The sequence below is a fragment of the Stegostoma tigrinum genome, chromosome 21 (genome assembly GCF_030684315.1).
Source record: "Stegostoma tigrinum isolate sSteTig4 chromosome 21, sSteTig4.hap1, whole genome shotgun sequence".
NCBI lineage: Eukaryota > Metazoa > Chordata > Chondrichthyes > Orectolobiformes > Stegostomatidae > Stegostoma > Stegostoma tigrinum.
Window position 1 is genome coordinate 2,376,005 of NC_081374.1, and position 22,679 is coordinate 2,398,683.

Here is a 22,679-nt window from a genome sequence, read left to right on the forward strand (position 1 = left end):
AGTAACGGGGAACAAAGAAATAGCAGAGGAGCTGAACAGGGACGTTGCATGGAAGACACCACCAGCGTCCCAAATTCAAGAAAGTCAGGGGACAGAGGCATGTTTAGCGGCCCTCACTCAGGAGAGGGATTGGGGAAGCTGACAGGTCTGAAGGTGGGTAAATCATATGGACTGGATGGTCTACACCCCAGAGTTCTGACGGAGATCACTGAGGAGATTGTACGGGCATTGGTGGTGATCTTTCAGGAATCACTGAAGGTAGACAACTGGAAAATGGCCAATGTGATAACCTAGTTTGTTTAAGAAGTGAGGGAGGCAGAAGACTGGAAACCATAGGCCGGTTAGCATGACCTCAGTCATTGGTAAGATTTTAGGTTCCATTGTTAAGGATGAGATTGTGGAGTATTTGGAAGTGCACCGTAAAATAGGACTGAGTCAGCACAGCTTCATCACGTGGTGGTGGGGTCATGTCTGACAAATCTGTTAGAATTCTTTGAGGAGGCAATGAGCAAGTGAGACAAAGGAGAGTCAATGGGCATAATCTATTTGGATTTCCAATAGGCCTTTGACAAGGTGCCACACAGGAGGCAGCTAAATAAGAGAAGAGCCTGTGGTGTTAGGGGCAAGGTACTGGCATAGACAGAGGATTAGCTGACTGACAGGGACACAAAGTGAGGATAAGGGGATCTTTTTCAGGATGGCATCCAGTGATCAGTGGAGTTCTAAATGGATCAGTGTTGGCACCACAAGTATTCATGTTAAACATTAACAATCTGGACAAAGGAACTGAGGGCTTTGTTGCTTTGTTTGCAGATGACACAAAAGTAGGCTTTAACAGGCTAGGAAAGTGGGCAAAGAAGCGGCAGATAGAATACAATGTGGGAAAGTTCGAGGGTATACACTCGGTGGGAAGAATTGAAGCACAGACTATTTTCTAATGTGGAAAAGGCTTCAGAGATCTGAAGCACAAAGAGATTTAGAAGTCCTAGTACAGGATTCTCTCAAGGTTAACATGCAGGTTCATTTGGCAGTTGGAAGGCAAATGCAATGTTAACATTCATTCCAGGACGGCTAGAATACAAGAGCAGGGATGTACTGCTGAAGCTGTACAAGTTTCTGGTCAGACCACATTTGGAATATTGTGAGCAGTTTTTGGGTCCTGTATCTAAGGATGGATATGCTGGGCTTTGAGGGTTTTAAGAGGAGGTTTACAGGCATGATCCTGGGAATGAAGGTTTTGCATATGAGGAATGGTGGAGGAATCTGGGTCTGTACTCAATGGTGTTTAGAAAGATGAGGGGTTGTTTGAAACCTACACAATGCTGAGAGGCCTGGATAAAGCAGACATGGAGAAGATGTTTCACAGCCCGAGGGTGAAGGGATGACCCTTTAGAACTGAAATGAGGAGGAATTTCTTCAGCAAGATGGCAGTGAATCAATAGAACTCACTGCCACAGAGGGCTGTACAGGCCAAGTCATTGAGTGTGTTTAAGACCAAGGCTCTTCATTAGTAAGGGGATCAAAGGTTACAGGGAGAAGGCAGGTGAATGAGATTGTGATTTTTTTATTATTCAGTTATGGGATTTGGGTGTTGCTGTCTGGGCCTGCATTCCATCCCTAGTCGCTCTTCAGATGGTTGTGATGAGCTGCCTTCTTGAACCACTGAAGTTCACCTGCTGTAAGTTAACACACAATGCCCATTGGCAGGGAATTCCAGGATCTTGACCCAGTAACAATAAAGGAATGACAATATCAGTCACGATTGAATGGTGGAGCAGACTCGATGGGCCGAATGGCCCAAGCCTGTTCCTGTATGTTATGATGTTATGGATTGTTTTTGCTTGTGACTGTGAAGTAAAATTTTTAGCCACTATACCACAGCTGGATGTTAACATCAAACCAGCCTTATGATTAGAACCATGAAATTCTGGCTGGCTGTTTTTAGCCGTAAACAGGAATGGAGCCAAATATAGACTAAAGAAACCTTCAGTGATAAAACAATTAAATCTATCTCCTTCATGCTTGTTCGTCATTATCCAAGCTTTATAAACTGAGCACCTGGGAATTCCCTAGGTGACAAAGTCCTCATGTATCTTTCAATTCTTCCTTTTTCAGGATTTTCAGCTGATGACTGATCTACTTACGACTTCCAACAACAAAAGCAGAATTTACACTTATGTAATACCTTTAACACAAGGAAATCTCAAGGTGCCTCTCGGGAGGATTTCCAAACAAGGTTTGTCACTGATCCACACAGGGAGATATTACAGCAGGAGAAAAGATTATGATCAAAATTTCAAGCACCTTAAACAGCTGAGGAGTGGCAAGTTTTGGGAAGGAATTCCAGAGCTTCAAGCCCAGGCATCTGAAGACATGGCTACCAATGGTGGACTGATTAAAATCAGGAATGCCCAAGAGGTCAGAATTCCAAGGAGCACATAGATCTTGGAGAGTCCTGGGACTTGAGGAGATTGTGTGGAAGGGACAGGGCAGGTAGGTATTGGAAAACAAGAATTTTTTTAAAATCAGAACATTGTCAGGAAGTGAATAGCAATCAGGATCTCCTGGAATTTAGGATATTGTACAAATCACAAAAAGGCATCTGGATGGGTGTTGATTAGGAGAGGTTTGGAGGGATACAGGCCAAATGCTGGCGAATGGGACTAGATTAATTTAGGATAAATGGTAGGCATGGACAAGTTGGACCTCAGCTGTATGACCCGGCCCCTCTCTCACTGTAAATGAGTCAGTGCTACCATTCATCACAGAAACATTTCTGCTTGGACCCACTGTAGAGATGGACCAAATTATTCACACAGTAACATAAGCAGAGTTAGAACATGAGACAGCAAACAGTTGCAGGAATTGACACCGAGAATGCAATGATAACTCCATAGGTCCACCTGAACTCTATTTTCCAGCATGACCTGTTTCCCTCTGCTCCCCCAGACTGTTGGTTTGCTTCTTAAATGGGAGCTGCTTTCCCAGCACCATTCTCAGGACATCCTGCTGGGTCTCTGTGCTCCAATCCTAACCAGGCATACACACCCAAAAGCTGCACATATATCTTAGAGTCACAGAGACATACAGCACAAAAACAGACCCTTTAGTCCATGCCAACCATGATCCCAAACTAGACTAGTCCCACCTGCCTGAACTTGGCTCATATACCCCCAAGAATTTCTTATTTCATGTGCTTATCTAAATGTCTTTTAAATGTTGTAACTATACCTGCAGCCAACACTTTTTCCGGAAGTTCATTCCTCATGAGCCATGGTGCAAAATAAAATATGCCCCTTATGTATTTTTTTTAAACTTTCTCTTCTCACCTTAAAAAACCAACCCTCCAGTCTTGAAATTCCCGACCCTAGGCAAAAGAGACCTGCCATTCACCTTAATAACAAAGTGTGGAGCTGGATGAACACAGCAGGCCAAGCAGCATCTCAGGAGCACAAAAGCTGATGTTTTGAGCCTAGACCCTTTATCAGATGAAGGGTCTAGGCCCGAACGTCAGCTTTTGTGCTCCTGAGATGCTGCTTGTCCTGCTGTGTTCATCCAGCTTCACACTTTGTTATCTTGGATTCTCCAGCATCTGCAGTTCCCATTATCTCTGCCATTCACCTTATCTGTGCCCCTCATGATTTTATAAACTTCTATAAGGTCACCCCCTCAAACTCCTACATGCCAGTGTAAAATGTCCCAGCCTATCCAGCCTTTCTTTACAACCCAAACTCTCCACTCCTGGTAAATCTGGCAACATCCTGGTATATCTCTTCTGAACTCGCTGCAGCATAATAAGTTTATTCCTATGACAGGGCAACCAGAAATGGACACCAAACTCCAGAAGAGGCTGTATCAATATCTTGTAGAACCTCAACATAATGTCCCAACTCCTATAATCAAGGGTCTGAGCAATGAAGGCAAGCGTGCTAAACACCTTCTTGACCACCCTATATGTGACTCCAACTCCAAAGAATTATGTACATGGATTCCTAGGTCTCTCTGTTCTACAACACTAGCCAAGGCCCTACGTTTACTTGTATAAGTCCTGCCCTTGTTTGTGTTAGTAAAATGCAACACCTCGCATTTATCCAAATTAAACTCCATCTTCCAATCTTCAGCCCAGTCACGCAATTTGATCAAGATCTCTTTGTAATTTTAGATAACCTTCACTGTCCATCATATCACCAATTTTGGTATCATCCACAAACTTACTATCCCTGCCTTCTATATTCTTATTTAAATCATTTATGAAAATGCCAAACAAAAAAGTGGACCCAGTACCGATCTCTATGGAACACCGCTGGTCACAGCCCTCCAGTTCAAAACACAACCTTCCACTCTGCCTCCTGCTGTTAAGCCAATTTTGTATCCAATGGCAAGCTCACCCTAAATCCCATGGTGATCTAACTTTACTAATTAGTCTACCATGCGAAAGCTTGTCAAAGGCTTTAGTAAAGTCCAAGTAAACAATGTCAACTGCTCTGCCCTCATCAATCTTCTTGGTTACTTCCTCAAAACCTCAACTAAGTTTGTGAGACACGATTTCCCTTGCACAAATCCATGCCGACTATCCCTAATCATGACTTGCTTCTCCAAATGCATACAAATCCTATCTTTCTGAATCACTTCCAACAACTCACCCACTACCAAAGTCAGATTCATTGGTCTGTAGCTCCCAGGTTTTTCCTTGTATTCCCTCTTAAAAAAAGGCACAACATTAGCTACTCTCCTGTTACCTGACACCTCGCCCATGTTACAGGTGATATAAATATTTCTGCTAGAGGCCTGCAATTTTCTCCCTTACTTCCCACAACATCCTGGGATATACTACATCAGGTCCCAGAGATTTAGCTACCTTTATATTTTTTAAGACCTCCAGCACCTCATTTTCTGTAAGTGAACTGTTTTGAAAACAACAATATTTATTTCCTTAAGTTCTCTATCCTCCATATTTTACCCCACAATAAAAAAGCTGATGCAAAATATTCATTTAATATCTCTCCCATCTCCTGAAGCTCAGCACAAAGATAACCTCTGATCTCGAAGGGGCCCTACTCTCTCCTGTTGCTTTCTTGCTGTTAATGCACTTGTAGAATCCCTTTGGATTACCCTTAACTTTATGTGTCGAGGTTACCTCATATCCTCTCTTTGCCTTCCTGATTTCCCTCAAGAATGCATCGACACTTTTTAAACTGTTCAAGAGACTCATTTAAAACTCTTTCTAATATATGATTTGTTTTTATTCTTGACTTGAATTTCAATATCTTTTTAACATGGTGATCATTCACTAAAGTACAAGTACACAATGCTGAATATTTTCTTGAACAATGAAATAAAATTTAATACATAAAAGGAAAACAATAAATTAAAACAAACAAAACAAGCTGTCTATATATAGAACACAGTGAAAGAAAGTTGCTTCTATTCCCAACACCAGTACTTTAGTTTCACATCCAGAGTTTACTATCTCCATTCAAATCTTTAAGTTCAACTCAAACGATTATTCTCATTCTTTCCTATGAACTATGAAGTCTTCTGAAATGAATGCTCACAAAACTGAGATATTAGACTTTGTCAGCTGTTTAATAGCCTGCACATTTCTAACTAATAAACAGTCCATGGTCTAGAAATTGCACCAAATTGCACAAACCAGGAATCCCCATATCAGGATCACCTACTCCAGGCAGGTCATTGGCTGAGGAAATAAGGCCGAGATGGTATTTCCCACTGATATTGCGCAGCCCCGCCCACATCCCACTGGGTCTCTGGATTCCCATCATACCAGTAAGCTGACAAAATTGGATTTGGCACAATCAAATCCTCAGTTTGCCTTGGTCACATCTAATCAGTTGCTTTTTCCTTGCTGGTGATTTTACTCTGGGTTTTGAAGAGATTTACATTTATAAAGTGCCATCACAACTTCAGGTCATCACAAACAGTTCTATAACGAATGATGTCTTCGCTTATAATGTAAAGAATGCAGAAGCCAGTTTGCCCACAGCAAGTTTACACAACCGTCAGTGGGATAAGTGATCATATCGTCTGTATTTGTCATGCTGACGGATAAATATTGACTAGGACACCAAAAGTAACCACCCTGATCTTATTCCAAATTGTGACATGGGATCTGGAGGGACCAGCTCAGCACTGAGACACAATGCGATTTCCCTGAGCAAAGTGTTTCTGTATTATACGCGGAGGAAAGCTGAGGCCTCAGTATTATGTCTCACCTGAAAACAGCACCAGCAACACCACAACACTCCTGCAGTACCACACACTGATTGCGAATCTGTCTCATGTCCTCAAGTAAAAACCAAAAGAACTGTAGATGCTATAAATCAGAAACAAAAACAGAAATTGCTGATAAAGCTCAGCAGGTCTGGCAGCATCTGTGAAGAGAAATCAGAGTTAACGTTTCAGGTCCAGCGACCCTTTCCTAGCTACCATCAGTTCTGACGAAGGGTCACTGGACCTGAAAAGTTAACTCTGGTTTCTCTCCACAGATACTAGCAGACTCGCTGAGCTTTTTGAGCAATTTCTGTTTTTGTTCATGTACTCAAGTCTTGGGAGTGGAACTTGAGCCTAGGGCCTCCTGAACCAGAGACAAAGTCACTCCCAAAACAGTAAACCAGGAATTCAGAGCACCAACAACATTGTAAACTATGTGGAAGAGAGATTTCAGCTGAAGCTGGATCTGTAACGTGGAAGCAACTGGAACAGGTTGATGGTGAATCTGATTATCATTTTGACAAGGGCAGATTCAAGTGAATGCAGGGACACGTCCCTCCCACAGGGTTTTACTAGCTGTGACCAACAAATAAAACAACTCTTTAAAAATGCATTCTCCAAGAATGTGGGTATTGCTGAGAAGGCCAGCGTTAATTCCCCAGTCCTAAATACATCAATAAATCATTACAGTCCATTTGCCATTATTTGTTGCACGTTTGACAAAGCCCAGTGCCTCACTCTCAGCCCAGTTAATATGGGACAGGAGTCACTAATAGGTCCAGACTGGCTAAGGGTGACAGCCTTCCTTTGTAAAATGTCACAATCTTACTGAATGACACAGCTCTCACCAAAACCAATAATATTTGCTGACACCAGCTTTTCAGTCTAGCTGCCTCCACGGGCAACTTTGAAGTATTAAAATAACCACTGAATGATCGGACTTGTATGGGCAATCTGCTTTCTGTTCTCTGGAAACATGTACATGACTTTCCTGAGTCACATGGAATAGTTTGAAATATTGTGCAAAAGGCTTGCAGACACAGCATGTGGTATAGTACAGAACCACTTAGCTCAGGGAAATCCTATTGTGTCTCAGTGCTGAGTCGGTCCCTACAGAGGTTCTGTAACTCTCACCATCCTGAAGGACAGGGAATGGAGTGGGGAGGGCACAGTCAGATGAGGATTCTGGCTCCTGGTGCTCGTCAGTCCTGACAGTTTGTTCAATGACAGGAAGGACTTTGTCTGTGATTCTTCCATTGGTCAAATAACCTGCACAGTCATGTCTAGGATAGTCTCCCAAACAAGTGACCAGAACAGGCAGCCTCTCCAGAATTGGATTCAAGACAAGGAGGAGAACGAGAATCGAATTGTAGGTAAAAGCAAGAGCAAGAAAGGAGATTACAAGCAAGAATAGACAGGGAAATTGATATAAAGAAACACAAGGAGAGGACAAGCATTTAAATTTATACAGCACCCTACATAAAGTTAACCACAAACAGAGTGGCATTGACAGACTGACAGAGACAGATGGTCAGACAGACAGGTAGATGAAAACTCTAAACAGCCTTACGAGGGTGACATGCACAGACACAGAGGAAAGAATGAAAGGGAATTACAAAGGCAAATCGTAACAGATGGGCAGCAAAGATCGCCAGCATAACAAAATAAACAGGTACAGAGAGAGAGAGAGAGAGAGAGAGTCCAGTGCAGATCGTTCACTAAACAGCAACACAATCACTGACCGGAAACGCCAGGTGCTCCTCACCAATGTTATTATTTGAAGGATCAATGCCCCATTTTATCACAAATTATAAAATCTAAAATAACATCCAGAATTGAGATGAAGAACCTGCCTCAACCCGTCCATCCTCCCCACCATCGATGTACAGGTGCCATTGTCTAAGATACAGTGCAGCAACTCATCAAATCCCCAACCGACCCTTCCAAACCCACAACCACTTCCATCTCAAGGGACAAGGGCAGCCAATACATGGGACGCCACCCCCTGCAAGTTCCCCTCCAAGCCACTCACCGTCCTGACTTAGAAATATATCACCATTCCTTCAGTATCACTGCGTCAGGATCCTGAAATTCCCTCCCTAACTGCAATGTGGATCTACCTACAGCCCATGGACTGCAGCAGTTTAAGATCTCACCCCCACCTTCTCAAGTGGGCAGCTAGGGATGGGGCGATAAATGCTGGGCCCAGCCAGAGGAGCCCAAGTCCCAAGAAAGACTAAGATAACTTGGATGCACATCCCTGCACACACACAAACAGGCGTCCTGAATATATCAATGCAGCCCTCCAGCAGAAGTACTGAATTTCCTCCAAATCCAAGAACAGCCAACCTGCCAGTAGCAGCCCCATTTCTCGGGCTGAGTTACCAACTCTGGACATAATCCAAGAGTTTTTATCATATGACTTGCTGCCTGCTCTAACCTTACTGTCGCACTCCCACTATTGGTTCATCATTGCACTCCCTAACCTTCATATAAAACCATAGAAAAGAAACAGCACAGAAAGCAGCCATTAGGTCCATCGTATCTGCACCTATACAGAAGGAGATATGAACAGGAGGAGGCCATTCAGCCCCTCAAACCTGCTCCACCATTCAGTGAGATCATGGCTTAACTCCACAGACATGCCTTTGGCCTATTTCCCTTAAAATCCTTGATAACAAAAATTCATCCAGCTCAGATTTAACGTTAACAACTGTTCTAGCATCTACTGCCATTTGTGGGAGAGAGTTCCAAACCTTTACCAGCTTTTGTGTTTTGAAGTACTTAAGTATAACATACAGCATATACCAAGCACACACATTTTTACAGCATTGATTGCTTAATTTCTGACTGTCATACTATCCATTCTTTACTATTTTCCATATCTTTATCTTGATATATTTATCACTACTAAATGAAAGGACAGAGAAAGGATTAAAATCACACCATTTTTACATATCCCCAAAGACTTAATCCTGCCTTCAGAGATCTAAACAATGCTTTGAATTCCTGGCCAATGGAGCAGGTGGCAATCCAAAAAGGAAGGAATGGAGAGAAGGGGAAATGTGAAATAACAGGCTTGTATCCACTTGTTTCAGGGATTGTTTTACATGAACACAGGAATTTATAGCACAGTGAGAAGGTAATGAGGTGCTCAGTTGAGCTAGAGCTGGGAATTTCCCATGGATGATGACGATCTAGCTGTGGAGAGGAATTTCAATTAAGAAGGTGGGCTCAGGGAACTTGCTGTTCTGTGCTGGAACAAAGTCAGAAGCTTTAAATCATTATTTCACTTTCACTTTTAAGCTGATCTGTGGCACTTAGCAAATTCCATTGATCACAGCAAACTGGAACGCAGAGGCTGGACTGGCGTTTCATCAATTGTGCCTTAATCAGGTTCTGCATTCAGGGATTGTACTGTAAATCCAGACAGCGATGACAGCAATAACAGCAAAACCTCTCAACATCTCACCCTACTCCCTCTCACCCCCAGCAACACCTCTCGGCATCTCACCCTACTCCCTCTCACCGCCAGCAACACCTCTCAACATCTCACCCTACTCCCTCTCACCCCCAGCAACACCTCTCGGCATCTCACCCTATTCCCTCTCACCGCCAGCAGCATCTCTCAGCATCCCACCCCGCTCCCTCTCACCCCACAAACAGAAGTCAAACTCATAGACTTCAGAACAAAGCTAAGAGAGAGTGAGTGGGAGAGAGGGAGGGAAGAGATCAAGAGGGTTGGGTGAAAAAAGAGAGAAAGATCACAGAATCACAGGTTATTATGGCATAGAAGGTGGCCATTCAGCCCATCATGTCTGTACTGGTTCTATTTACTCATGCCAATCTCCTGCTCTCTCCCATATCCTTACATATTATTTCTGTCTCAATAATCATTCAAAGGCCCTCTTGAATGCCTCAATTGAACCTGCCTCCACCATATTTCCAGGCAGTGCATTCCAGACCCTAACTATTCGCTGTGACAAAGTTATTTTTCACAGATCACCCTTGCTTTGTTTGTATATCACTTTAAACCTAGACTCTCTCACTTCTCCGTTTACATGCAGAAACAGTCCCACCCCATTTACTCTGTACAGCTTGCTCACAGTTTTTGAAAACCTCTACTAAATCTCCCCTCAAGGACAACCACCCCCATTCTTCAATCTATCCTCATCACTGATGTTTCTCATCTTGAAACCATCCCTGTAAATTACTTCTGCATTCTCATATTCACATCTTTCATGATGTGGAGGTGTTGGTGTGACAAGGTCAGAAATCAATCAATTCATCAATTAAAATCTTTTAACGGAGTAAACATTTAACAGCATCTTAGGTTTGTTTAATACATCCTCATCAGTTATGTGACCCTTTGATCTTTTAGTTATAAATCTGTGTCTGTGTGTTTCTTTCTAACTTCACCTAATGAAGGGGCTACGCTCCAAAAGCTTGTGTTTTCAAATAAACCTGTTGGGCTATGACCTTGTGTCGTGTGATTTCACATATAATATGACACCCATAACTGTTCTCAATGAAGAGAGAGGTGGAGAGAGAGAACTGGAAAGAGCAAGAAGGAATCAGAGTTAGTGAGAGAGAGAGGCTGAGAGGGTCACAATGAGACTAAGGGAGAAGGAAAGAGCGAGAGATAGAGAGAGTGAGAAAAGAGATAGCTGAAGAGAAAGAGAGTGAATTAGAGACTGTGTGCCAATTTAGCAATGACCCTCCTGAAAAACCATACTCTCCACCAATTACTTAGACTTCATTCTATGGTAGGGTCTAATCCCATAATCTCCCAGAGAAAGGAACCTGTGGCTTCTTCTCTCTCTCTGTGAAGGGGCCTTTAAAATGGTCCCGATCTGAACAGCCTCACAACTCAGGCCTCACGTCATGGACAATAAGGAAGTACACGTCCAGATAGGCCAAATGGCTGCTTTCCCTTTTGGAATCTGATGTGTTTTAAGAGTATGTCGGCTCAAAAGGAAGACACTGCCTCACCACATCCTCCATTTGGAGAAATGCGTTTGTATGTTCTGGACTGACTGCATTAGAGAGTCATGTGACCTCCACCCCAGCTGCCACTAGCTTTCACTTTGGTTTGTAGCAGCCACTAAAACACATTGAATGAAGCACACCATCAGATGTTTATCTAAAACTGTACAGATTTCCAGAACCACCCGAAAGCCTATTACTGTGAGGAAATGGAAAGGAAGAAATAAAAGAATAAGCTGCAACTAAGTCAGAATGGCTGTGATTTTTCCCATTCCTTGCTGCCATGGAAATGGCAAGAGATATTGGACAGATTTGAAATTTGATCCTATTGTCATATACCAAGTCTGCGCAAAATAGATTCTAAAAAAGTCTGCACAAAGAAGAGCAAGAACCTTATGAGAAACACTGGCCAAAATGTTTCATGTTTTATTGTAACCTAGAGCTCACCATTGAGTGGAGAACCCAGACTGGAGAGATTTGGAATCTTTGAAAATGCAGTTTGAACTATCCATGAATGTTATTTATGAATGGTATGTGCTCAACACCAAAGCTTGGACGAGAGGGAGACCGTCGCTCAGTATAGAAACTTAGAAAAAAGAACTTAGGAGTAGCTGGCGGCCATTCAGCCCTTCAAACTTGCTCTACTATTCTTCATGTTCGTTGCTGATGGTCCAGTTCAATAGCCCAATTCTTCTTTCTCCCCATAACCTTTGATCCCATTTGACCCAAGTGCTGTATCTAGTCACCTCTTGAATACATGCACTGTTTTGGAATCAACTACTTCCTATGGTAATGAATTCCACGGGCTCACCACTCTTTGGGTGGAGAAATGTCTCCTCATCTCCGTCCTTAATGGTCTACCCTGAATCCTCATTCTGTGAAACCCTGGTTCTGGACACACCCACATTTGGGAACATCATCTCTGAATCCACCCTGTCCGGTCCTGTCAGAATTTTATAATGTTCTACGAGATCCCCCCTCATTTGTCTGAACTCGAGCAAAAACAATCCCAACCTCGTCAATCTCTCTTCATTCATCAGACCCACCATCACTGGAATCAGCCTGGTAAACCTTCGCTGCACTCCTTCAAGAGCAAGAGCATCCTTCCTCAGAAAAGGAAACCAAAACTGCACACAGTATCCTAGGTTTGGTCTCACCAAGTCCCTGTATAACAGCAACAATACAACTCTGCTCCTGTACACGAAATGTCTCACAATAAAGGCTACATACCATTTACCGCCTGCTGTACCTGGATGCTTACCTTCAGTGACTGCACAAAGACACCCAGATCCCACTGCACACTCCCCCCTCCCAATTTATAGTCTTTCAGGTAGTAATCTGCCTCCTTGTTTTTGCTTCCAAAGTGAATAACCTCACATTTATCCAAATTATACTGCATCCTGCCATTGATTTGCTCACTTACCCAACCTGTCAAGATCATGCTGAAGGGTCTCAGTATCCTCATCACAGTTCACCCTCCCACCCAATTTAGTATCATCTGCAAACTTGGAGATCTTACATTTTGTCCCCTCATCCAAATCAATATATATTGTGAATAGCTGGGGTCCCAGCACCGATCCCTGTGGCATTCCACTAGTTACTGCCTGCCAATTTGACAAGGACCCGGTAATTCATACTCTATTTCCTTTCTGCCAACCAGTATTCTATCCACCTCAATACACTTCCCCCAATCCCATGCGCTTTAATCTTGCACATTAATCTCTTATGCAGGACTTTGTCAAACGCTTTCCAAAAGTCCAAATATACCACATTGACTGGCTCCCGCTTGTCAACTCTATTTGTTACATCTTCATCAAATTCCAACATATTTGTAAAGTATAATTTCCCTTTCATAAATCCATGCTGACTCTGTCTGATCCTGCCACTGATTTCTAAATGCTCTGCCATAAAATCCTTGATAATGGATTCAATCATTTTCCCCATTACCGATGTTCGGGTCGCCGGTCTAAAATTCCCAGTTTTCTCTCTACCTCCCTTTGGTGAATATTAGAGTGACATTAGCTACCCTCCAATCTGCAGGGACTGTTCCAGCATCTATAGAATCCTGGAAGATGGCCACCAATGCATCCACCATTTCTACAGCCACTTCCTTAAGTACTCTGGGATGTAGATTATCAGGCCCTGGGGATTTATTGGCCTTCAATCCTAACAATTTTCCCAGCACCATTTCTCTACTAATACTGATCTCCCTCAGTTCTGCCCCCTCACTAATTCTTTCATCCGCCAACAATTCTGGTATCTGATTTGCGTCCTGTTTCGTGAGGACGGAACTAAAGTAACTATTCAGTTCCTCAGCCTTCTTTGTCCCCTGTTATACATTCCCCTGTTTCTGTTACAGGGGGCCTACATTTGTCTTTACCGATCTCTCTCTTCACGTACCTACAGAAACTCTCAGTGTCCCTACAAGCTTACTTTCATACTCTATTTTCGCCTTCTTAATCAACCCCTTTGTCCTTCTTTGCTGAATTCTCAGCTGCTCCCAATCTTCAGGCTTTATTTTTCATGGCCAATCTGTGTGCTTCTTCCTTGGATTGGATACTATCACTTATTTCCTTCGTAAACCGCAGATGGGCCCTCATACCCATTATGCTTTTGCGACAGACAGGAATAAACAGTTGTTGCAGTTCCCCCATGTGTTCCTTGAATGTTTGCCATTGCCTATTCACTGTCAGCCCTTTAAGTAACTCTCCCCAATCTATCAAGGCCAACTCATGCCTCATATCCTCAGAGTTTTCTTTATTTAGGTTCAGAACCATAGTCTCCAAATCATTTCCGTATGTGACAATACTGACACTAATAGCTGAATCCTGAGAGTTTGGATAAGGGATGGATGATCTGAGTTAGGACTGTCTTTGGCATAGAGATTCTACCATGACAGAACATCTACTAAGAGAGGAGACTCTTAGCTCAAGAAAGCCATTGACATGTGCAGAAACTCCAACATTTTTAATCAGCTGGAGTCTCTTCATGAGGGGTCACATCATGTTGAGAGACATTACAAGCCAAATGATAATAATGGAAAACGTGAAGAAATATTTGCAAAATAGCAGAATGATCAAAGCCAGAGGAATGGATGTAAACAATGCGCACGCTAACACCCAAAAGGAAAGGAAGAATGTCCAACATAAGAACCAAAAGAACTGCGGATGCTGTAAATTTCAGGAACAAAAACAAAGTTGCTGGAAAAGCTCAGCAGGTCTGGCAGTATCTGTGGAGGAGAAAACAGAGTGAACATTTCAGGTCCGGTGATCCTTCCTCAGAAATGCCCAACATAGCTACATTTGAAACAGTAAGAATATGAAATCACTGTACTGCACGAGCAAGTGTTTAGTTCAAAAGAAATAATAGCTGCTGGAGAGATGCCCACAGATGATCCGAACAAATGACTTTACATCATACAACAGGTTGATGTTATCAGGTCTAAAGGCATTGAATAGTTTGAAACTGTTAGAATGATAATACTGACTGTAGGACGAAAGCATCCAGGGAACATTGGATGTCAGACAGATACTTGAGCTTTATGTAACATAATGAGCTTCACGAGGATTGTGTGAAGTGGTTCATGATCATGACCCAAAGGCTAAGGCCATATGACAGAATTATACCCATTCCACGAGGATAGATGAAGCTGTGAGCCCAATGCAATCAGAAGAATGGAATTCCAGATAATAGGTGTTAGGCAAAGTCCACTGACCTCAACTGAAGCAAGTCTGAAGCTTGAACAGGTAACCCCGCATATGCCAGGCCATTCAATCACTGACTGATGAACAGATCCTGAAAGATTACAAAAATGACTTTTTGTGCTGGTCGTGGATGTCTTCCTGCTGATTAACATCTTGAAGGAGGTGAGACTGAAAGACAACTCCAGTACCAGCTGCCCCCAAGGCCAGCCTGAAAGACAAGCTCAATGAGGGCGAAGGGAGTAATAAAGAAAGTGACTCCTCCTCTACACTGGATTGGCATCACAGTAGCAGTGAAACAGCAGGGAGAACTCAGAGTGTGGAGAGATCTAAAGGATCTCCACAAAGCTTTAAAGGAATCCCACTATCACATTCCAACCATTGAAGAATTATTGTCACCACTTGCCAAGTGGGCTTCACTACTCTCAATGTGAAGGATGGTTCCTGACAAATGAAGGCAAATGAAAGCAGTAGAGTCCTAGAGTTGTATAGCACTGAAAGAGATCCTTTAGTCCAACTCCTCCATGCCAACCTGTTTCCAAAACTGAACTCGTCTCACTTGCCTGCATTTGGCCCCTATCCCTCTAAACCTTTCCTGTTCATGTACCTGTCCATATGTCTTTTACATGTTGCCACTGTACCTGCATCGCCACTTCCTCTGGCAATTCATTCCATACATATGAACCACCCTCTGAATGAAAAAGTTGCCCCTCAGATCCCTTTTAAACTTTTCTCCTCTCACCTTAAAAATATGTCCCCGAGCTTATAACTCGTATACCCTAGGGAAAAGACCCTTTCTGTTCACCTATCTATGCCCCTTGTGATTTTATAAACCTCTGTAAGGTCACACCTCAACCTTCTACATTCCAGGGAAAAAGTCCCAGCCTATCCAACCTCTCCTTATTACTCAAACCTTCCATTCCCGGAAACATTCTGGTAAATCTTTTCTGAACCCTCACTGACTTAATAATATCCTTCCAATAGCAGGGCCACCAGACCTATACACAGTACTCCAGCACAGGCCTCACCAATGTCCTGTACAACTGTAATGTGACGTCCCTAGTCCTACTCTCAATGGTCTGAGCAATGCAGGCAAGCACACTAAACACCTTTTTTATCAACCCTCGGTCTCTCTGTTCGACAACATTACCCAGGGCCCTGCTATTAACTATGTAAGTCCTGCCCTTTATTTGTCTTACCAGAATGAAACACCACATTTATCCAAGTTAAATTATATCTGCCACTCCTCAGCCCAAACAACCAAGAATGATTTTTAATTGTAGATAACCATCTTCACTGTTCACAAAATCACCAATTTTGGTATCACCAGCAAACTTACTAACCACACATCCTAAATGCTTTCTAACCAGTTTCTGTACATCATTTGGAAGATGGAGATGGCTGTGCATGTCATTTGTCATTTCCCGAAAGAATAACAACAGAATGCCTGCGTTTCTCAATAACCTTCTGGGGTGATGTGATTTTCGGTGATCTGCTGTTCTATAGATTTGGGGAGATACCTCTGCTGGAAGAAAATCCAAGGATTCTGCTTTACCAGATTTTGAGGAAGAGAGTTCCTCAGACTCACAAGCATCATTCCCAAAATGTGCAAAGATGGCTGAAAATATGACTGACTGGAATTAACATACATTCAATAATGAGTGAAAAATTTATGTGTTGTTCAGGGATATTGGATAACATGTAGCTGTTGGGGAAATGCTTTTATATTTGGGATACATGTTGCCTTGGCAGTCATGTGACCTCACTGTTTACAGTCAATTGATATGACTTTAATAAATTGCAGTTGTCGAAACAGATTGCATCAAAGACTTTATAAAACTACACGATCTGTGAAACATAAAACAGTTAACTTCAATGTCATTGATCTGGGAATCTGCCAGTAATCTGATGTAAGATAACAAAGTGTGAAGCTGGATGAACACAGCAGGCCCAGCAGCATCTCAGGAGCACAAAAGCTGACGTTTCGGGCCTAGACCCTTCATAATCTGATGTATACTGGGTTGGGCTAATGAACAGGCCTTGACAGCACAGGGCCACAATACACCGAAAACAAACATCACTTACAGCCCTACTGGGCACGATTAGCACAGGGATGGAATGACCATTAGGCAAGAAGTAAGAGAGGGGGACTAGGGAAGAAAATGTCAGAGAGACAGAGAAAGTGCATAAGACACACACACATACACACACACGCACACGCGCGCACACACCTCCCATAAATGTGTCAATGCTTTTACTTCCATTCACAGCATTCAATGTGATGGCGAGATTCACGTTCTCACAACTTCAATTCCTTCTCAGTCCTTTTTTGGCTGTTCATTTGCGTTGATGCATCTTTGTTCTAAACACATGAACAGCAGGAACATTTTCTCCATATCCACTTTAACTATCCATCTGAATAATTTTAGGCTTTAATCAGGTTTCTTATTCTCATTTTGGAAGAAAACAGCTATGGACTCACAATCTTTCTCAATAGACGTAGTTGCATTTAGGCCATAACACCATAAGTTATAGGAGAAGAATCTGGCCATTCAGCCCCTCGACTTTGCTCTGCCATTTAACCATAGTCAATATGTTTCTCAATCCTATTCTCCTCATAAACCTTGATTCCCTTACTAATCAAGAATCTTCTCAGTTCTTCATATAAACTTTATCTGTCTTTTTTTCCACTGATATTAATGTTCTTTATGCATCCCAAGACTAGAACTCTGCACAGCACCAAGAGTAAGGTCAAATCAATATTCAACATAATTGCAGCATTGCCTTCCTTCAGAAATTAACTTCAGCACATGCATCCTTACCAATAGTCAGTAGGACTTCTGGGGATTTACATTCCTGTAATCCCAGATTTTTTTTAATCCTATTTAGTTTCTTACCTTCCAAGGAATAAGTAACCTTATGATCCCCCAGTTAACTGTTCACTCTGAAGGCTGTTTAATTCTTCTATATTGGTGCAGTCAGGCATGTTAACATCTATAGCTCTTCCCCAACATAGTTGTGAATAAGAGTCACACTGGACTTGAAATGTTAACTCTATGTTTCTCTTTCCACAGGTACTGTCAGACCTGCTGAGTTTCTCTACCATTTTGTACTGTTATTTCAGATTTCCAGCATCGGCAGTATTTTGCTTTTATTCAAGAGTAAAGCGAAAGAGTTGCAAATGGTAATAAGGCTCACTCTCACAGCCCAACCAATGGTTTATCCCAACCAGGAACAGAAACTGTCAATCTCTGTTCCTTGTTAATGGGCTGGATGAGGGAGGAAACTCTTAAAGGATACTCTGTCGTTCTCAGCTACATTATAAGATTGAGCAATAATTAAACTTGGTGTGGGTCATGCTGAAGTGGACTGTAGAGTGGGGATAACACTCTACAGCAATGCTTCACTGATACTCTAACTTGTAGCCTCTCAGAGTCCACTCCTACTGCCATGAGTGGAGCTGGCTGTTATTTACACCACATGTCTTAATTCAAAAGTTCGATGATTCAGTTAATGTTAATTCAAATTGCAATGACACAACAGACATCTTTTGTTCGGATTCATTCAAATGACAGATAAATTCACATTCTTTATCGGGCAAAAATTTAACAGCAGCCTAACTGTACCTATTGTATCAGAAATTTATGACATCCTTTTAGAATTAAATGCAAGGCTTCCCCTTTGTGCTCCAAAGATGAACAGTCTCCTATTGTCTGTGCTGGCTTAACTTACTCAGAGAGCAGCTGGATGATTAACTTGTTAAGAACATAAACATGTTCTTGTCTCTATCTTGTTGATCTAATGATGATCTTTCAGCTCTGTGCTTTCTAAGCTCCATGTTCCCTCCCCTATGCATTCATCCTCCCAATACTCTCACTGCACTTCATTGGAAAATCCATCACTCTGTCTGTAACTCATTGATTATCATGACTTCAGCTCTCTGCTCCTTACCCACAACCCCCGACCTCCCAATAGCTGGAAACAAACAGGATGAGTTTAGTCATCATACCATTCCCTCACACAAGTATGTCTCACTAATGCTCCCCATCTCTTCATTCATCCAGACGCCTTGATCTAGATCCCATTAGCTTCATCCTGCAGATGAAGCCAACACTGTCCGTCTCATCTCATTCGGGGCCCAAGGCCACACACACCCTTCTGCACCCACCACAGCACCCCCCAACATGCACTCACACACCCTCACCCCCACACCCCCCAACACACACCCACACACACACACTCACCCCTACACCCCCACACACACACTCCCACACAAACACTCACCCCCACACCCTCCCAACACTCACCCCCACATCCCCGCAACACACACCCACTCACCCCCACACACCCACACACACACTCACCCCCACACCCCCCCAACACTCACCCCCACAACCCCCCAACACTCACCCACACACACACTCATCCCCACAACCCCCCAACACACACCCACACACACACTCACCCCAACACACACCCACACACACACTCACCCCCACACTGCCCCAACACACACCCACACACAAACTCACCCCCACAACCCCCCAACACACACCCACACACACAATCACCCCCACAACCCCCCAACACACACCCACACACACGCTCACCCCAACACACACCCACACACACACTCACCCCCACCCCAACACACACCCACACACACACTCACCCCCACGACGCCCCAACACACACCCACACACACACTCACCCCCACACCCCCCCAACACACACCCACACACACACACTCACCCCCACAACACACACCAACACACGCACTCACCCCCACACCCCCCCAACACACACCCACACACACACTCACCCCCACACCCCCCCAACACACACCCACACACACACACACTCACCCCCACACCCCCCAACACACACACACACACACACACACACACTCCCCCCACACACACTCCCACACATACCCACACACACACCCAACCCCACACACACACACACACATACACACACTCCCCCACACACACTCCCACACACACCCACTCAAACACACACACACACACACACACTCCCCCCACACATACTCCCACACACACCCACCCACACATACCCACCCACTCCCCCACACCCACACACCCCCACACACACCCACTCACCCCCACACACACCCACTCATTCCCACACTCACACCCAAACACACCCCCACACCCAAACACACCCACACACCCCCCCAACACACACACACACACACACACACACACCCACACTCACCCCCACACACCAATACTCACCCCCACATTCACCCCCACACCCACACTCACCCACCCACACTCATCCCCACACCCACCCACACACTCAACCCCACACCCCCACACTCACCCCCACACACCCACACCCACACTCACCCCCACACACCCACACCCACACTCAACCCCACACCCACACTCCCTCACACCCACAGTCACCTCCACACCCACACTCACCCCGACACACCCACGCCCACACTCACCCCCACACCCACCCCCACACACCCACACCCACCCCCACACTCACCCCAACACTCACACCCCCACAAAAATCCACACCCACCACCACACACCCACGCTCACCCACACACCCCCACAAACACCCACACCCCATCCCCACCCACACCCACCACCACACCCACACACTCTTACAGACACATACAACTTCTGATCTTGGGTTAAAAATCGCACTTGGGCCCCACAATCCAAGCTTGATCTGCATGATTAATGATGACAAAACTCTTAAAATGAGATGTTGAGTTGGACAATTGCGGTGTGAAACGTGACATTTTGTTGAAGCTTTTCATTTTGTACTCATCTAGACAATCCACAAGAAAACCAAAGTATCTTGTTGGTGCCAAGACCCACTCTTGTTGCTACTGCCCAGTAAAGACATGAAGCAGCCACATAACAGAGATCAAGGATAGATCATTTCTGACAGTGTGTTGTGCAAACTCAGGAAAGGCCCTCAGATGGTCATTCCTGCTCCTGAAAAGTGCTCTCAGGCTGCTCAGGGTAACTCACTCAGAAAGGGTAAAGTATCTCAAAAATCTGATCTACAGGTAAAGTGATTGGTTTCTTGCTGCTGTCCAACACCAACATGAGTAGTGCTAGCCACTTACCAGGAAGCTTCTGTCAAGTTTAAAAGACCTTCATCCTATCACAAACAAATGGGTAATGACGTATGTGAATTTCAGAGCCAGTGTGATGCCAGTTAGGTAGGCTGCACATTCCAAAGACTAGCACATTACATCAAACAGCATATCCTTTCAGTTGTTTACAATAAACAAGGCACTGGCTGCAACAAACCAGCTCACATTCGCAAAATTTGCAACCCCATATCCAATATGAGATGTATTCTGCAATAGGACAATACTTGCTGAATAATCCAGAGTGTTTAAAATATTATACCAACAAACAATTAAAAATGATCCATTGGGTTTGCAATATGGTGTACTTGCATGAATGGGAAGTTACATATGTCAATACACAGGGCCCTGTTCTTTGCAAACAGAAAGAACATGATGTGGAGATGCCAACGTTGGACTGTGGTGGACAAGGTCAGAAATCATGGTCACCAGGTTACAGTCCAACAGGTTTATTTGAAATCACAAGCTTTCAGAGCACAGCTCCCTCATCAGGTGAAGTGAGAAAGAAGCACACAGAATTTATGAGTAAAAGATCAAAGGATCATATAACTGATGAGGATGTATTAAACAAAGCCAACATGTTGTTAAATCTTTCATCAGTTCAAAGGTTTTAATTGATTAATATGTATATGTAAATCCCCAATTTTTTTTCAAGTTAATGCCCTGAGAGAACTAAAGGTTTTATCAGTATAAAGACAAATCAGGGTCAACCTGCCTGGTTTAAAATGTAAACAAAGCAGTTAACTGTCAATTAGCCTAAATGGGTGCATCTCTCATGGCAATATCTCTCCCAATCAGAATGCACTTGCCGATCATGAATTCTCCTCTCATACTGTATGAATGCTGGCTTTCTTTGGTATTGGTATTCTTGAAAATTGTCCTGACAAGTGCAGGACAAAAGGCTTTTGTTAAAAAAATCTTCTATCAGCAATACTCACTCATTTTTGTTCATTCATGGAATGGGAGATCTTTAGTGTAGGCTTGTTGCTCCCTGCAATCTACAGTCATGTGATTTTTGACATTGTCCACCCCAGTCCAGCACCAGCACCTCCACATCGTAGACCATCGTTGGTCAAAACCGAATGACAGCAGATTATGCGAGTCCCAACACAGTCACTCCCTATTTCCCTTGCAGTCTCCACTAAGAAGAGAAGAGTTAAAATTGACCTTGCACAAAGTTTAAAGCCTATAATTAGAAATATCTCCATGACATAACGTAAACTAATAGATCTCGTGGTTCTCATTTGAGATTAATCGAATGAGGCAACAGTGAAAAGAACTTCATTTACCAAACATCTAGACCACAAACTGGATACAGGAAAATACTAACACAAGGAGAATGGAGTTAATTCTTTTCATTTATCAGGGATTGCAGAATGCATCAGGACCAAATGAGGTAACAAGCTCAGGCACAGAACCAGAATACACCATTCAGCCCCTCAGACTTGCTACAGTATTGAATAAGATCATGGCTGATATGATTTTTACCTCAACTCACAATCCTCCCCATCCCGATAACCTCCCATACTGCTCCCCCCACCCAGGATTACTAAATAGCCTTCTGACCCTTTGTTTTCACCATCTTCTCAGGAATTGAGTTCCAAAGATGGACACTTCTC

The 22,679-nt window shown here is 43.5% G+C and overlaps 1 protein-coding gene across 3 annotated transcripts in view; it reads right to left on the reverse strand.

The window, feature by feature from the left end:
- tfeb (transcription factor EB) overlaps positions 1-22,679 on the reverse strand; it is a 124,445-nt gene that overhangs the window by 63,524 nt on the left and 38,242 nt on the right. The window contains exon 1 of one of the 3 annotated variants that reach the window (XM_048553491.2): positions 21,999-22,110. The exons of the other annotated variants lie outside the window; for them this stretch is intronic. The gene's annotated coding sequence lies outside the window, so the exon portion shown is untranslated. Of the gene's footprint in view, positions 1-21,998; positions 22,111-22,679 lie in introns of those variants that run through there. 3 annotated transcript variants of the gene reach the window in all.